We start from the raw sequence: 17,402 nt of genomic DNA, 5'->3' as shown, positions 1-17,402 counted from the left end.
ATTATCTTTCCCAAGCCCTGCCCCTAATATGTCATGTCATGGGTTAGGGTTTAAATACATACATTTTGCGAGGGACACAAACATTCAGCCTGGGGCTTCCCAGGTGGCTTAGCAATAAAAATCTACCTGCCAGAGCAGGAGACGTGGCTTCGATCCCTCTGTCAGGAAGATCCCCTGGAGAAGGAAATGGCAACCTACTCTAGTATTCTTGCCTGGAATAGGCAAGAAGGGACAGAAGAGTCTGGCGGGCTACAGTCCATGGGGTCACAAAGAGTTGGTCACAACTCAATAACTAAACCACAACAGCAACAAAATGTTTGGCCTATCAAGGCTAACCTAACAGGAAAATTTGACCCTTGACATTAGAGAAAGGCCCCGTTTGAAGGCAGCTCAAAAACTAGTCCACCAACGTCTGGCTCTATTCTAGTTAAACTGCCAGGGTCAATTATTTGAAGGAAGGATGTAAGCACTTCTCCAAATGCATTAAATACATTTTATTTTAGTTCATTTGGACTTTAAAAAGACTGTCGTGTGGAATAGGATGGAAAGAAGTTATTTCAAAATCAAACCAAGATTTTAAACACAGACCAAAAAAGTCCTCTTCTGTTGGCAAATTGTAAAATGCTTCTTCCCCTCCCCCTCCTTACAGGGGTTTCCTGTGCCCACCTTTCTACCACCACCCTTACTGAATTATTATCCTTGACTCAAAAAAATAATAAATGCCATGAAAAACAGGAAAAAAAAAAAAAGCTGACCAAAGCTTGTTTAAAATGAAACATTATGATACATTGCTCCAAAAGGAGAAAAAAGCTTCATTCTGTCCTACTAACATCTACAGTGGCAGACCAGAAAAAAAAAAATGGTGGTCTCTTTCATTATAATGGCTGGGATTCACTAGCCTGGTCATCTTAATATTTTCATGTGGAGAGCCAGAAGGGTGATCTATGAGGGGTCACCAGGTCAACCTAGAGACAGCTGTAACAGGATCTTCCCTGGCAGTCCAGTGGCTAAGACTCTGCACTCCCGGTGCAGGAGACTTGGATTCAATCTCTGATTGGAGAACTAAGATCCTGCATGACATGCAGCGTGACCAAAAAATAAAAGAAAAAGAAACCATTATAACAACAAACAGTGATGAGGACCAGGGAGAGTTCCAGACATCAAATCCCCAGTTTGGACACAGACCAGGACTTCTTCATGAGCTTCAGGAGGTAGGGTCTCTGAGAGGCAAGACACTGTCTGAGATGCAAGGGAGGAAGCTTAGTCATTGTACAGCTCTTCTTAAGGCTCAAGAGAAAAGAGATGGCATGCAGAGGTTCTCTGAGTCACACAGACTTAAGAGAAAGGCAGCCCCATAACCTGGGGCCCCGGAAAACTCCCCTTAAGAATTGGTCAAGACTCATGACTCCACTTGGGCCTGGCTGCCAAGCTTCCCACCCATCTCAAGCATCTCCTCCTCCAAGCTCACCCCTGACATTCACTGGTCCCAGGGCAGGAGTACAAATGGCCTCCATACTGTCAGTCAAAATGTTTAACAGCTACAAATCTGACTAACTTTAAAATATGTTCTATCCTTCTATCCTGACAAGTCAATCTTCACAATGACCTAAAATACAAAGTTTGAATTTAGAATTCTAAACTTCCTCTGAATTCTGCTCCCCAAAGTGGTACAGGGCAAGCCCACCCTGGGTCTGAGCCCACTGCCTGCCCCACTCCCTTCCCTTCCAATCTCCAGCTCCACTTAGTATGCCCGGGGCCTCTAAGGGGGTGCCTACCCCAGCCTGCCCATCCAAGTTCCAGCTACAGTCGCCTGAAACATCGACTCCTTGGGCACTGCTCAGGCCAGTTTTACCTCAAGACAGATGTTGGCCAACCATGGAAGCTGACTCTGGAGACTTTGGATAGAAATTCTAAAAAGCAGGCACCAGAGAAAGAGGGCTACAAGAGAGGTGCAGGCTCAGGGTGAGCACATGGCCTTGGTCTGTGGACTCTTCCCCACCATGGGAGGGGTGGGGTGGGGGAGGGCCAGAGCAAGGTCCCCTAACGCCCCGCACCCCTCACGCCCAGGTCTCGGGGCAGCTCAGCCTCTCTCCGGCTTGTGAATAAGATCTCATGGTCCAATACAAGGGCTCTGAATCCGGGCAGGGCAGGGAGGTGGGGGGCAGGTAAGAGGCCATATAGATCAGAAGACCTATCCCCTGGTGGGGAGGAAAGGCGTTTTAGAGTCCAGAGAAAGCAAGCAATTTCCAAACCAGACCTGCAGAGTGAATTGGCTTCAAGCAGGCTGCCTGCCCTAGAACCTGACTTCTGACATCCCCAGCCAACAGTTCCTGTTTTATTTTTTTTAAAGGGTATTTATTTGTTTTTTAGGTCACATCCTGCAGCACGCAGGATCTCAGTTCCCCAAGCAGGGATTGAACTTGTGTCCCCCGCATTGGGAGCTCAGAGTCTTAACCACTGGACCCGTAGGGAAGTCATCCCAGCCACCCCTTCTGATGGATGCTTGAAGCTTTTTTTCTCCCTTCTCCACTCATACTCCAAGTTTAGAGAACCCTCCCTGGAGAAGTGCTGAGCTCACCAAACTCCAAAAGCCCTGAGAGTGTCTGCAGGGGTGAGAGAAAGCTGCTGTCTCCGCGAGTGTCTAGCCCTACATCACAAGGAGCAGCAGTTTGGACCGGCTTCCAAGCCGATGCTGAGAAAGCTGCCTAGTAGCCAAAGACTGCCCCACTCCCCGGCACACAGGCTCTGGAAAGATGTTGTCTGTGAGCCAGCTTGAAGGGACTCCTCCCAGTCCAGGCTGGAGGAACTGGGCCCTTCCTTTCCCTCCCCCTCACGCTGTCACAGATGGAAATTCCCAGTGTATGCCAGGGCTACTTCCTACAGGCTCAGGCAAACCCACCATGTGCATCTCCTCTCTGCTCTGCATTCACTGACACCACACTGGCACCCTGAGATTGGCTGTGCTGGAAGTATTTACAGCACAGAAATGGGCAGATGCTATCAATACAGACCAGGCAACTTTTTAAAATAGAGAGCTGATTGTCAAACATCACCGTACCACTGCATAAAGCTGTAGCCATGATGTGTGTTTATAAGTTCACTCAAGCACGCCTCTGAGGCACATTCATAGCCCTGACAGTGCACGTGCCTATGAGCATGTGTGCATGTACATATTCTTATGTGCAGGCCTGTATGAGCACACACGAGCGCACAAACAAACACTCACACTTATGGAATTAGATCCACTCACACAAACATATCCATTTAGTCTGCCGCCTTTTCTTAACCACACCTGCCCCGGCAGGTCTTGGCCTTGGTCTCAAGTGTGCAGACACGACCAAGACACAGACTCCCCTGTGGGAAGCACTCAGGAGAGACAGGATCATGGACAGGAAAAGAGAGGCTTGCACCAAGGCGTGGCAAGGGGGGTGAGCTAACATGGGGCGGGCACACAGAGTAGCTGGCGCTCCAGTGAGACGTGCTGCCCACTGCACACACTTCTCTACAGACCTAAGCTTCACACACTCGTAGCCCCACCTGTGCATCTACAGGCACAGGGAAGCATGGAGGTATATGACGTCACAGGAGCCCGCCCCTGTAGGGACTCATGGAGCATATGTGTATGGGAGTGTGTGCACAGGCTCAGAGCATCAGTTGGAACCAGGGAACACCCTACTAGGTGAGATGGCCCCTTTCTGTCACCAGGAGGACCCATCCCTGAAGCAATAAGCCCAGCTTTCCTCTTCTCTCTTTCTCTGTCAATCTCTCTCTCTTTTGACCTCCCTCTCACCTTCTCTCTTTCTCTGGCTCTCCTTCCCTATCTCTCCCTCGCTTTCTCTCCTTCCTTCATCTCCAGCCGAGTTACCAGTCTGGCTCACCTCACCCACACGGCTATGAAAAGGACCCCAAAGGAAATGAGAAGCAAATGGGAAGATCGCCCCAGGCACCTCTCTCCACCTCGACTGCTCAAACCAGAGAAGGAAAGAGGCCCTCAGATGGGCTCTCTGAGGCAGCCCTCTTCAATGAGCCCAACAAGAACAAGAATGTCTGGCATGAGGGGGAAAAGGAGAATGGCTCTTCCCATTCCATTCAAGTCAGAAGTCTGGGATGGCCTATCCTGATGCTTACACAGTTCAGGATCTCACAGGCTAAACGTGTTTCTTTATGTTCCTCTCTCACTTAAAACCTTCAATGCCTCTCCAGTGCCATCACAGAAAAGCCTTTGATGCCCTCTTTGGCCAGCCTCCTGATTGTCTGTCTTGCCACAGCAAACTGGAACTTGGGGGAGCCTACAAGGGGCCAGGTGGGTTTTCCTGATGGCTCAGTGGCAAAGAACCCGCCTGCGATACAGGAGATGTGGGTTCAATCCCTGTTTCAGGAGGATCCCCTGGAGAATGAAATGACAATCCACTCCAGTATTCTTGCCTGGGAAATTCCATGGACAGAGAAACCTGGTGGGCGACAAGTCCAAGGGGGTCACAAAAAAGTTAGACACAACTTAGCAACTAAACAACAAAAACACTGGGCCAGGCACTAGCAAATCACATTTTATTACAGCTTAACAATACTTTGGCCACCTGATGTGAGGAGCCGACACATTAGAAAAGACCCTGATGCTGGGAAAGATTGAAGGCAGGAGGAGAAGGCAATGACAGAGGATGAGATGGTTGGATGGCATCACTGACTCAATGGACATGAGTTTAAGCAAACTCCAGGAGATGGTGAAGGACAGGGAAGCGTGGTGTGCTACAGTCCATGGGGTCACAGAGAGTTGGACATGACTGAGTGACTGAACAACGACAAGAAGCAAGTGTTATCACCCCCTTTACAGACGTGGAAACTGAGGCTCAGAGAGGCAGAAAGTTCTGGCGTTTAAGAGGATGAGCTCTGGAGTCACACTGCCAGGGTCCCATCCGGGCTCAGGCCACTTATTGCCAGCACAGCTTTGGGCAAGGTCTCTATGCCTGTTTCCTAATCTGCAAAAGGGAAACAATAATAATGGAACCCAACGCATAAGGTTGTTACATGGAGTTAATGAAAAAAGAGTATTAGAGGGGCTGTGTGCCAGAGCCTCCGACCAGCCCACCCTGAGTTCTGGCTTAACTTCTAATGGCCACACTGTGGCTGCTTTACTCTTGGGCCTGAGGCCTCCTGCAGCCAAGTGCTCCATTCACAAAACCAAATCTGAGTGGTTTAGAGGCCAGAACTGTGCCCCCTGAGTTTTGGGGGGTGAGAGGTCAGGAACCCAGGATAACAGCAGAGGCCACCCCTTTGTGGGGTCAGGCCAGGACCCTGGGGTGAGCAGGAACCCCCCCTCCCCCCGTTGTGGGGCATGAGGTCAAAAGCCCTTTTCCCAGTCTTCCCCGAGATCCCATCTCCCTCCAAGCCCTCTTGAGGCAAGCAGGGGTCCCTGGTGTTCCAGCAGTGTCCCAGGAGGCAGGTGCCTGGCCACCAAGGGCTCGAGCAGGGGCGAGGCGCAACACTATGCAATTCCTGGAGTGCCAGTCAGGATGGAAGCCATGCCCCGGGCCGAGGTTGGGGCAGCAGGTCAGGTGGGCCCGGGCCCAGCCCTGCGTTTGGTGAAGTGATTTGTCCTCAGTACCACCTGACCTCTGCTGGGAGGAGCAGAGTCCAGGAGGAATCCTTGGGCCCCCTCTATGTTCCTCCTTTTACTCTGAGCTGTATTTTTAAACCTGTACACACAGCAGTTCTTCTGAAACAGAGCTGATTTCATCAATTGTCAGTACCAACCCTGTAGAGTGATTCTCCACTGGTGTCCAGACTCAGGCTCTGGTGGATCAAATAAAAACATTTTGTTTTGTTAAAAAAAAAATTAAAAAAGGAGGAAGGGAGGCATTAGAACAATGTCTGGTGCATGACAACAACTATGGAGCACTTCCTATTTAAGTGAACTCAAGAAACAAAGCCATGACTCCAAGGTGTACTTAGGATGTGGCAGAGCCGGGGTTCGAACATAGGGGTCTCTGAGTCCAGAGTCCTCATTGGCACCCACTGCTCTGCCGCACCTCCATCACCTACACACGCAAACGCACACAAACGCACGCAGAGTCACAGGAAACTTCCCAGAGGGCTGCACAGGGCACAGAAGAGCAAGAAGAAGGGAGGGGGCAATTCTCCCTGGCAAGGGCCTGGGGTCTGGGGTGCAAGGATGATGCCTAGAGAGGCTTCACAGTTCTGAGTAAGGACATCCCTTGGGCGCTGAGGCTGAGCCATAACCACCTTCTTCCTGGCTCTGGCCAGCCCAGTTCTCAGGAACACTGCAGGACTCTCTGATGTTTTTCATTTACTCATTCATTCAGCCCCTCTCACAGACTGTTCTATGCACTATGCTGGGGGTAGAAGTGATCAAAAAAGACAGTTTCAGCCTCCTGCAACTCATGTTCCAACGGGGAAGAGGAAAAATTAGCAAGTTAAGAATCAAATAATAATCACAAATCTCTCTGAGACACTGACTTGCAGCTGAAATTTCAAGGGTAAAGAGGGAGGGCCAGGAAAACAGAGGATGGGAGAGAGGGAGAAGTTCTGGGCAGAGGAAAAAAGCATGTGCAAAGCCTCATGTCTTGAGGCAGGAAAGAACTTCGCCTGTAAGCAGATCTAAAAGATGATCCAATTGTTATCCCAGGTGAGCAAGGGACAAGGAGGAGGTGGAAGAGGGGGGCAGGGGTCAGTCCTCATGGAGCAGAGTTTTAAATTTTATTCCAGGGGCAGTCTTTGAACTGAGCTTTCCATGCAAGATTCACTGAGCCAGAGCCATTGCTAGACACAGTGGGAGGGACAAATATAAGTAAAACAAGTCCCTTTCCTGAAGTTCACAGTTTCATTTGAATTATTTACTTGTGATTTGCAATTTGCCCTTTTCCATTCAATTAACATCTATTTATAAAGCTCTTCCCAAGAGCGGAAGACCTTACACCAAAAGATCCATTAAAAAAAAAAAAAGGATGTTAGGAACTTCCCTGGCTGCCCAGTGGTTAAGACTTCATACTTCCACTACAGGAAGCACGGGTTCGATCCCTTTGGGAACTAAGATCTCGGATACCATACAGTGCAGCCAAAAGAACGAAAAGAAAAAAGAATGTTAAAGGTAGAGATCCAACCCATACAAAGGAGAAGGAAGCCATACGACAAAAGTTCAAGCTTCCTGGCAAGCAAGGCGAAAAGGGAAACATCACAAATTCTGTCATTTTCATAGTCAAAGTCAACACTTCAGTTGCTATAGAGAAGAAAAATTGCTCTCATACTGTCTGGAAAAGAGAGAAAACACACATGAGACAATAAGCAACAGCTCTAGGCTAAAAGCACAGAAGGTCAAAAGATGCTCCACACAGAAACTGAGATGAAAGTCTTCCAATCCTTGCATCTCAGAGCATGCACCCCTTGGAAGGCAGCAGAAAGGGCAGGAAGGAGAGCATGGTGAGTAGAGTTCAGTTTAGTCACTCAGTCATGTTTGACTCTGTGACCCCATGGACTGCAGCACACCAGGCCTCCTGTCCATCAGCAACTCCCGGAGCTTGCTCAGACCCATGTCCATCAAGTTGGTGATGCCATCAAACCATCTCATCCTCTGTCTCCCCCTTTTCCTTCTGCCTTCAATCTTTCCCAGCACCAGGGTCTCTTCCAATGAGTCAGTTCTTCGCATCAGGTGACCATAGTATTGGAGCTTCAGCTTCAGCATCAGTCCTTCCAGTGAATATTCAGGACTGATTCCCTTTAGGATTGACTGATTTGATCTCCTTTAGAAATGCCTATACTTGAAGCCGAGCTCCATCCTTCACCAGCTGTGTGATGTGAACAAGAGACAGCCTCCCAGGACTTTCCTAGCAGTCCAGTGGTTAAGAAGCCACCTTGCACAGCCTGGATGGGAGGGCAGTTTGGGGGAGAATGGATACATGTATATGTATGGTTGAGTCCCTTCACTGTTCACCTGAAACCATCACAACATTATTAATCCGCTATGTTGCTGTTGTTCATTGGCTAAGTTGTGTCCAACTCTTTGCAACCCCATGACTGCAGCACACCAGGCTTCCCTGTCCTTCACCATCTCCCAAAGTTTGCTCAAACTCATGTCCATTGAATCAGTGATGTCATCCAACCATCTCAACCTCTGTCACTCCCTTTTCCTCCTGCCTTCAATCTTTCCCAGCATCAGGGTCTTTTCCAATGAGTTGGCTCTTTGCATCAGGTGGCCAAGGTATTGGAGCTTCAGCTTCAGCATCAGTTCTTCCAATGAATATTCAGGATTGATTTCCTTTAGGATTGACTGATTTGATCTTGCAGTCCAAGGGACTCTCAAGAGTCTTCTCCAGCACCACAATTCGAAAGCATCAGTTCTTCAGTGCTCAGCCCAATGCAAAGTAAAAAGTTTAAAAACAAACAAAAAGAATCCACCTTGCAGGGTAGGGAACTCGCGTTTGATCCCTGGTTGGGGAACTAAGATCTCACATTCACAGAGCCCACGTGTCACAACTGGAGAGGCCATGTGCTGCAAGAAAGAGCCCACATGCCACTACAACACAGGCAATTGTTTTTAATTAATAATAACAAGCCTTCATTTCCTCATCTGCAAAATGGGTTCAATAATCTCTACATAATAGTGACTAGAATGCTCTGAGAAGACACTGAATGTGAAAGCTCCTAGCACAGGGTTGAGACAGCTGGTACTCAGCGAAGAAGAAAAATCATCATAGCCAGAGTCTGTGGAGCTTTCCCTTGGTGCCAGGCATTCACTGAAGTATTTTCCGTGCTAATGATAAGAGCTTCATGATGAGATGGATCCTATTATTATCTCCATTTTACAAACGAGGACGATGAAGCTCAGAGAGACTAAGGTGTGTGCCCAAGGTCACACAGCGGGAATAGGTAGAGCCCAGACCATAAGCCCAGCAGTCTGTTGGCTCCAGAGCTCCCATGTTCACCATTTACTTTTCCAGCTGCGATCACCTTGCCCTCTTCTCCTTACCTCCATCCCCCAACACACACTCACTCACTCACTACTGGAGTGCTCAGGGCTGAATGGAAGCCCCTCCCTCCATGATAATCCCTGCCCCACTGGCTCACCTCTCTCTCACTTCCTGCCCACACTCTGCCTCTCCCCTTGCCTTAGTGCTGGCCTGTGGAGTTTGTGAAAACCAGACTAAACTTTCTACCACAGACCAGCCCTTTAGCGTCAACTGCTTCTGCTCAGGGGACTGGCAAAGGGTTAACGGAAGTGAGACTCAAAACTGGCCATGAAGGGTGAAGACTCTTGCCTGGGCTCCTTGACAACAGAGACATGACTCACATTTCACTTGCTTGGCACATGGCGAAACCTAGGAATCTTATAAATCGAATAAAGGCAGAATGAATTGAACTGAGTCGAGCTGAACTGGACTGAAGTGAATTGCAAAGGTGAGTGGATGGAGGGTGGGTGGTAGCTAGAAGGATGGATAGATAGATAGATTAATGGATAGGTGGACAGATGGATGATTGAATGGGTTGATAGATGGAGAGTTGTTTCAAGAAATGGAAAAATTGTCAGATTTTTAGATACTAAAATGATAGATAGATAGATGAATGGATGGGTGGGTGAAAGAAAATTCAGTGACCATAGCTGGTAGGGACAGCTGGTAACTGAGGTAGGAATGTCCCAGGAATGTCTTGGAAACACTGAATGAATCTTTGTGACTGGGGCAGAGGGATCATGCCAGGGAGAAACAGAAGAAGAACACACACCCACATTGCCCTCCTCCAGGACGAGAAGGAGGCACCTGGGAGGTGGCTGTGCGAGCTGTGTGCTCCGCGGCGGCAGGACAGTGAGGAGTTAACAGCAGGACGGCTCCCCGGCCAGCTGCGGCCAGGGTGACACTGACAGATTACAGCGTGTCCTCCGCACCAACACTGCAGCATCCTCCCCCCACCCCAACAGCCTAGCTCCAGTGGATCAATACCAAAAGGCACACGCTGGAAATCCACAGCCAGCTCCCTACAAGGCCTAGACACTCTAAAGGACTGAACCGCAGAGTCGAAGGGACCTTCGAGACTGGCTCATTCCCTGGACTGGGCCAGGGGTGCTGTCCCATTCACCTGGGGACTCCCCATCCCATCATAGGGCCAGACAAGCTCAGCCCTCTCCAAAAGTTTGCTGAGTGGATGAGCCAGCCTCCTGGCCAGTGCAGGAGCCCTCACAGGATCCTTTCTGTGACCCACGGCCTCTCAGCTTCTATTTGCTTACCTCCAGCAACAGGAGGTTCTCCATCTCCCCCAAGCAACGAGAGCCTTCTGTGTGGGTCAAATTTGACAATGAATCATCTTCCCCATCTTGAGTTAACCTTCCCTCCTCTTTATTTGTCCCTGAACTGCTATTTCCTACCTCTTCTTCCTCCCTAGTTTCCTCTCTTCCCCTCTCCCAAACCATCCACTTCCTGGGGTGCTGAAGCCACATGATTAAAGAGGGAGGAAAAAAGGAATCTACACGCACCGAGCACCTGCTGTAGGTGAGAGATGTCAGAACCTACACGTGTTGTCTCTCATAATCCCTGTGGATGCCGTGCCAGGTAAGTGCTCTTATCCCCATGTCACAGACAAGGACCCTGAGGTTCAAAGAGGTTAAGTAACACACCCAGAGTCACCCAGACACCTGGCAGCAGAGCTGCGGCCTGAATCCAGGTCCGTGGGCTTCCGCTGTGTACTGCAGCAGCCCAGAGGCACACAGTGTGAACGTTTCCCACATCTCGTTCTCGGCCTCAGTTGAGTCTGGAAAGGATTGAACTGGTCCTCTAAACTACTCTCCCTGCACGAGGGAAGGAGAGGGACTCGTCCAGAGTCATAAGAGCTAAGGGGCTCTGCCCAGATCAAGGACTCTCCCCAAGATCATCGCTTCCCTCTATCTGGCCACCACCCAGGACCAAAACCTCCAAACAGCCCTTCTCAAAGAGGGAACCAGGCTCCTTGGAGAAAAGGCTGATGCCAGGACTGGGGAAGGGACAGCACAAGATGAGTCTGGAACATCTTGTTCTAACAGAAAGCCAGGAAGTTACCAGAGATTCCAAGCGCTGGGTCTCAAGGCTCCATGCCCGACTAGATGGGGCTCCCAAACAGGAGAGGTGACGATCAAACAGGATTAGTGTCCACATGTGCTACATGTTATTAACATATTACATGCATATTCGTATAACATGTAACATTCTCTCTATATGCTGGCTTCCTACCCTACCCTATCCCCTGCTCTGGGCATGGGGGACACTCATTCAGGTGCAGCCTGGAAACCTCCAGAAAAGGGTCCTGAGCCTCCAGCACATCCCAGCCTGAAAGTAAAAGTGAAGGTTGCTCAGTCGTGTCCAACTCTTTGGGACCCCATGGACTTCCATGGAATTCTCCAGGCCAGAATACTGGAGTGGGTAGCCTTTCCCTTCTCCAGGGGATCTTCCCAACCCAGGGATCGAACCCAGGTCTCGCACACTGCAGGTGGATTCTTTACCAGCTGAGCCACAAGGGAAGCCCAAGAATACTGGAGAGGTAGCCTATCCCTTCTCCAGTGGATCTTCCTGACCCAGGAATCGAGCCAGGGTCTCCCACATTGCAGGCGGATTCTTTACCAACTGAGCTATGAGGGAAGCCCCATCCCAGGCTGAGCTTCTCCCAAAACTTTCCATTCCCCATCCCTGACCCTGCCTTTCCCTCCATGGTGGAGAACAGCAGGGGCAACAAACTTCTGTGAAGTGCTGACTGGCACTGACTCCTGGGGAGAGAAAGGATTTGCCCAGAGTCCCCTGTGGGCCACTCAGGCCAGGCCTCCCAGGCTCCAGAGCCCAGGGCCTCCCAGGCAGCCCATTGCCAGCGTCTCAACTCTGGTGTGTGACTTGATGGGCTGGAACTGTTCAGGAGTCCGCCCGAGGCCTCACATGGGGACCGTCCTGGCCCCAGGGCCACCTCTGTCCCTCTCAGTGCACATCCAGCCCTTGTGACCACCCCTCCACAGCCTCTCTTCCCCTCCTTGACCCCTATTCAGTCTCTCTTCAGCCCCAGCGGGTCCTCCCTCCCTCATCTCCGTGCCATCACCACATCCTCCCCTCAATTTCAGCCCTGCACCATCACACACACACACACTGCCATCCCTGCCCGCCCTCCTGCCCCCTGCTCAAACTATAATTATTGGGAATGCTCTTCAAGCTCAGACTAAAAAGGATTCAATCCCCTGCAGGCTATTCCCAAGCCCACGCTGGTGATTCACCTCACTTGTCTTTTCTTACCTTTCATGCTTGAGTCTGGATAGAACATCTCTAGAAGAAAACATCAGAAACTAGTAAGAGTGGTCATCTCTGGGGAGGGAGAGCCGGAAGCAAGGATGTAAGTGAGACCAACTTCACTGAGCATCTTTTGAGTTTTGAACCATATGCATAAACCATATAACACGAATGAATTAACTTTAGTAAAGGTAACCATTCAAAGGCCAAAAAGACAAACCATGACTCCACCATGACTAGCCCCCTGACCTTGGACAACTGTACTTAAGCACTCCAAGCCTCGGTTTACTCACCTATTAAATGGGAGAGATGATAATATCTGTCTTGCAAGGTAGGTGATAAACCAGTGCTCAGGAAGCACCTAGCACCATGCACAGCAAGCAGGCAGGACTCAGGAAACATGAGTGAAGGTCTTCTTTTTGTCCACCTTCTCCATGAAACTCTTTATTTTTTTTGACTGTGCCACAGGACCCTCAGGATCCTCGTTTACCAACCAGGAATCAAACCAAGGCCCCCAGCTGGATCGCCAGGGAATTCCCTGAAACTCTGAGCTCCTCAAAGTTGGGAACCACAATGCTGCATTTTGGATCCCAGAGTTCAGCACAGCTCTTGGCATGATGGTTAAAAGCCTTGAAATGTTCCCTGACAGCGACGAGACACAGTTCACTGTCCTCAGGATGGGTTTCATGGTCTCTCTCTGGGCGCACCTCTTACCCATCCTCAAATGCAGTGGTTGATGTAAAATAGATACCTAGAGGGAGCCTGCTGTACAGCACAGGGAGCTCAGCTCAGCTCTGTGATGACCTAGAGGCGTGAGATGAGGGGGGTGGAAGGGAGGTTCAAAAGGGAGGGGATCTATGTATACAAATAGCTGATTCACATTATACAGCAGAAGCCAGCACAACATTGTAAAGCAACTATACTCCAATTTCTAGAAATAGATCAAAAATAATTAAAATGATAAGTTAAAAAATGCTCACTGGTCTTTGACAGTTCTTGCTCCCATGCGCTATCACCCCTGATTCTTGCCTTCCCTCCACCTCCGCACTCCCTCTGCCTGATAATCTACAGACTCATCTCATCCTTCCAGATCCTGCAAAAGAATCCCCACTCTATGTAGCTTGTCCCCCTGCCCCTGGTGGACTCAGTCACCACCCCCCACCCATGGCACTTGGACCTCTGAGCAGCACCTATCAATCTGTATTGTTCATTTTCTACCCTCTGTCTAGGCTGCTGCCCTTAAAGTTCCAAGAGGACAGGGGCCGTGTTTTTCTTTTTAAATGTATGATAAATTTTCTGTATCCCTAATGTTTAGCAGGATCTTAGGAAATGTTTGTTGAATGGATAAATGAATAAATGAGTGAATGAGCCATTCCTGTCCCCTCGGCCACCTGGCAGCTTCAGGGACCCAATTATGGTGAGTCACTCACATCCTGCCCATGGCTCGTGGTGGATGCAGTGACCTCTCTTTGCAGTCTCTTCTACCAGCTCCAACCTAGAGGCTGCATCTCTCAGCCTGAGAGCATCCAGAGAGCCTTCCAGGCCTGGCCTGGGAGCTGTAGTTGGCCGGCTGTTCGGCACTGCAGCTTCAAGGAGGCTGAGTGGCCTGCAGGAGCCCCCTGCCTCTCCTCTCCCTGCCCCAGAGGTGTGCTGAAGCCCTTGACCAGGCAAAGTCCTAGGAGAGGGGAAAGAAAGGCAGATAAGATAGTCCCTGCCCTCCCAGACAAATGATGGCAAGGAAGAGAAGAATGCCTGGTCCACCCCATTCAACCTGCCCCCTATGATTCATCAAGTGCCTGCCATGTGCTACCCTGTGCCTTTATGCCAGCCCTGCCACCTCTCTGTGCCTCAGTTTCCTCCCCAAACTGAGGGGTGGAGAGGCCACCTCATCCAATACAACAGGATTATTCGGCAAATGCAACGTATGTCAACTGCTCGGTGAACTCTGAAAATCTGTACTCATGCTCAGTCGTTCATCTGTGTCTGATTCTTTGCAACTCCGTGGATTATGGCCTGCCAGGTTCCTCTGTTCCTGGCATTTCCCAGAGAAGAATACTGGAGTAGGTTGCCATTTCTTCCTTCAGAGGATCTTCCCAGCCCAGGGAGCGAACCCGCGTCTCCAGTACCAAACTGAAGCTCTCTCCTTAGCAGCCACAGTGACTTGCACACAGTAGGTGTTTAATTAATAGCTGATGCATTGAAATGCAATCCAAGAGCTGGGCAGGACTTTTCATGCCTTGGGGAGGAGCGCCATCCTGTGGCCAGAATTCAGAACACATGGACTTCCTGGTGGTCCGCGGGGATCAGGCTGAAACGGGACCCCTGGAGGTTGAGTTAGGACAAATACAAGGAAAAGTCAGTCTGACGCCAGAGAACAAAGAGAAATTTCTTCATCCCCGGAAGTGGTATAGGCTCAGAGTACAATAAACAGGGGCGACGAGAGTCTGAAGCAACACTGGACTATTTCTCTATGAAGAGGTCGTTGGGACAAGCCTAGTCACATTTGCAGGTGGGCTGGCCTGGCCCAGTGAACACTAACCATCTTCCATCTGAGAAGACTTGAACTTGGCTCTGCCACTCACAAGCTGTGTGACCTTCAGCAGATTGCTGCCGTCTCTGGGTTCCAGTTTTCTCATCTGTACAGTGAGATCATAATCCTTGCGCAGGCCAGCTCAAAGAGTTCTTGGGAAGGTCAGATGGGATAAGAAAGAAAAGCACAACTAGTTCATAAGTGGTAAAATCCTGTACAAGTATGATGGATGGTTATGACTATTTCTAATGATCTAACAACTGGCAGTTTATTGAACTTCTCACTGTGCTTAACCCTTTACCATACAATCTCATTTAACTTCCACATAACCCTATAAAATAGCTACTTCTAAGAATCCCATTTGGGGATGCAACTAGAGATGATCATACTAAGTGAAGTGACTCAGAAAGAGAAAGACAATACCATATGATATCACTTACATGTGGAATCCAAGACATTAAAATGACACAGATGAACCTATCTATGAAGCAGCAGCAGCAGCAGACTCCCCAACGTAGAGAACAGACGAGTGGTTGCCAAGGAGGAGGGGGCTGGAGGAGGGACGGAGTTGGAGGCCGGGATTAGCAGATGCCAGCTTTTATATATGGAATGGATAGACAATAAGGCCCTACTTGTCTTTCTTGTATAGAGAACTATATTCAATGTCTTATGATATTTTTAAAAGAATGTATATGTATATATTTGTGTGTCTATAACTGAATCACTTTGCTGTACAGCAGTAATTAACACACTATATCAACCATACTTCAATGAAAATAAATAAAAAGAATCCCATTTTTCAGGTGAGAACACTGAGGTTTGGGAAAGCTTGCAATTTTGCCAAAAGACACACTCAACTAGTATGGAGAAAAGCCAAGATTTGAACTCAGCACAAGGTGACCCCCAAATCGAGGTCGTTAGTGCTGTTCTCTCCTAATAGTTTCAGCCACTGACCAGCAATTTCAAGGTTCCCCCAGCTGGCAGTCTTAAAGAAAATTAAGGAATTATTGACATTTCTCCTCTTTTCCCCACGAAATTCTGCTTCATTCCCATCTCTAGCTCAGTACCTCCTTAGACTTTGGCAGCTCCTGGAAGAGGGGAGCCCTGGAGCTCCGCACCCAGAGTCCTGCTCACATTCAAGGTCCGAGAATTCCAAAAGACTCCCATCCTAGGTCTACAGCTGGAAGAAGGCCATGCATGCTGCCACAAGGAACTGGACAAGGCAGATAGGGGATGGGTCCCCTTCAAGGTCTCTGCCGAACAGATGGTGGCAGACCTGTAGGGGGGATGGTGGCTAATTTGCAATAATCGTGATGACCCTCACATGTCAAGAGTCCTCTTGACTTTACAACTGTCTCCCTATTCAGTTTCTCATTATTTGGCCCTCAGGATGCTCCTTTGAGGTCAGAATCCTTAGCCCTTTTTACAGATGAAGAAACCGAGGTTTAAGGAGATGAAACAACTTAGTCAAGGTCATATTGCAAGTAAGTGGCAGAGATAGGCCTCCAGTTCAAGACGCCAGAGTACAAATTCACCTGACTGTCAAGGCCCACAACTATTTTTGGTTGGCAGTCCTGATTCTAGCCCTAGTTGTGCCATCTGCTGGCTGAATGACCTCAAACAGGCCACTTAGCTTTGGTGGCTTTATGTCAGAGATCCCTGCCGGCTCTGCCTGTGTCTGCTATGCCTGTCCTTGAACCATAAAGATGAGGGTGTTCGGCAGCTTCCGCAGCTTTCAGAGAAAAGCAGCTGTGACTTTGCCTCCCCTGGGAAACTCTTCCTGACTGCCCAAGGCTGAGTTATTGCTCATCCTATTCCCACAACACTCACAGCCTTGCACTGTAATTTATCTGCAAATTCCCACGGGGGGCAGGCAACAAACACACATGAACAGGAAGTAGGTCAGATATGATGCAATGGAGAATAGTAAGGAGTGTGGCAAAGCAGAGAATCCCTGATCTGGGGGCAGCCCCTACTCAGCACCAGCTTCTTAGCTGAAATCTGCTTTATAAATGTTGGTTCAAAACCCATTTTGTTAAGCATTTCATAGGCAATGTAGCCCCTGAAGCAGTCCCACTTACTTCCTCACTAGACTTTGGGCCACTTGAGAAGAAGGCTAGGTCACTGAACTCTGAGTGACCAGCTCAGGACCTGGATCGCTACCAGTGACAAGCTATTGCTTTTGAAATGTTGAAAGTACTTGCCCAGTCAAACCCCTGCTGGTTTCTGGTGACTATGCCAGTCCAGCCAACATAGATTAAGTGTTTACTGCATGCTGGGCACTGTTTAAGCACTTTCCATGTTATCTGACTTAATTCTCATGACCTACTTACTATGATTCTGTCCTTTCTACAGATGAGGACGCTGAGGCTCAGATAATCCCATGACTTGCCCAAGGTCATGTGGCTAGCAATAACCTAGGATTCAAATTCAGGCAGTCTATCTCCACCAATGCCTGTGTTGCTGTGATACCATCTTGCCCCATGAGACCCCCCACCTTCATTAAATATATCTTGCAGTTACATAGCCCTGATAATGCTCTCTGGGAAGCTGCCAGGCATGGTTTCCAGTTTTAAGGACAGTGGGAACCACAACAAGTGGCACAGAAAACAACGCAAGCACTGCAGAAA

The 17,402-nt window shown here is 49.2% G+C and overlaps 2 long non-coding RNA genes across 2 annotated transcripts in view; one reads left to right on the top strand and one right to left on the bottom strand.

Moving 5' to 3' along the window:
- The first annotated feature begins 9,105 nt into the window (after positions 1 to 9,105).
- On the top strand, positions 9,106 to 13,217 carry LOC147372449 (uncharacterized). The gene is made up of 3 exons (XR_015164746.1): positions 9,106 to 9,408; positions 10,387 to 10,553; positions 12,711 to 13,217. It is a non-coding gene; the product is annotated as an uncharacterized LOC147372449 (long non-coding RNA).
- A 1,383-nt stretch (positions 13,218 to 14,600) lies between these two features.
- Positions 14,601 to 17,402, bottom strand: part of LOC147372445 (uncharacterized) — a 56,786-nt gene continuing 53,984 nt past the window's right edge. The window contains exon 3 of the long non-coding RNA XR_015164098.1: positions 14,601 to 14,924. This is a non-coding gene — a long non-coding RNA (uncharacterized LOC147372445). The remainder of the gene's footprint in view (positions 14,925 to 17,402) is intronic.

The sequence above is a fragment of the Bos grunniens genome, chromosome 5, assembly GCF_055505025.1.
Source record: "Bos grunniens cultivar Pamir isolate PY7600 chromosome 5, Bosgru_T2T1.0, whole genome shotgun sequence".
Classification (NCBI taxonomy): Eukaryota; Metazoa; Chordata; class Mammalia; order Artiodactyla; family Bovidae; genus Bos; species Bos grunniens.
This window is presented reverse-complemented; position numbering and strand designations above follow the sequence as displayed.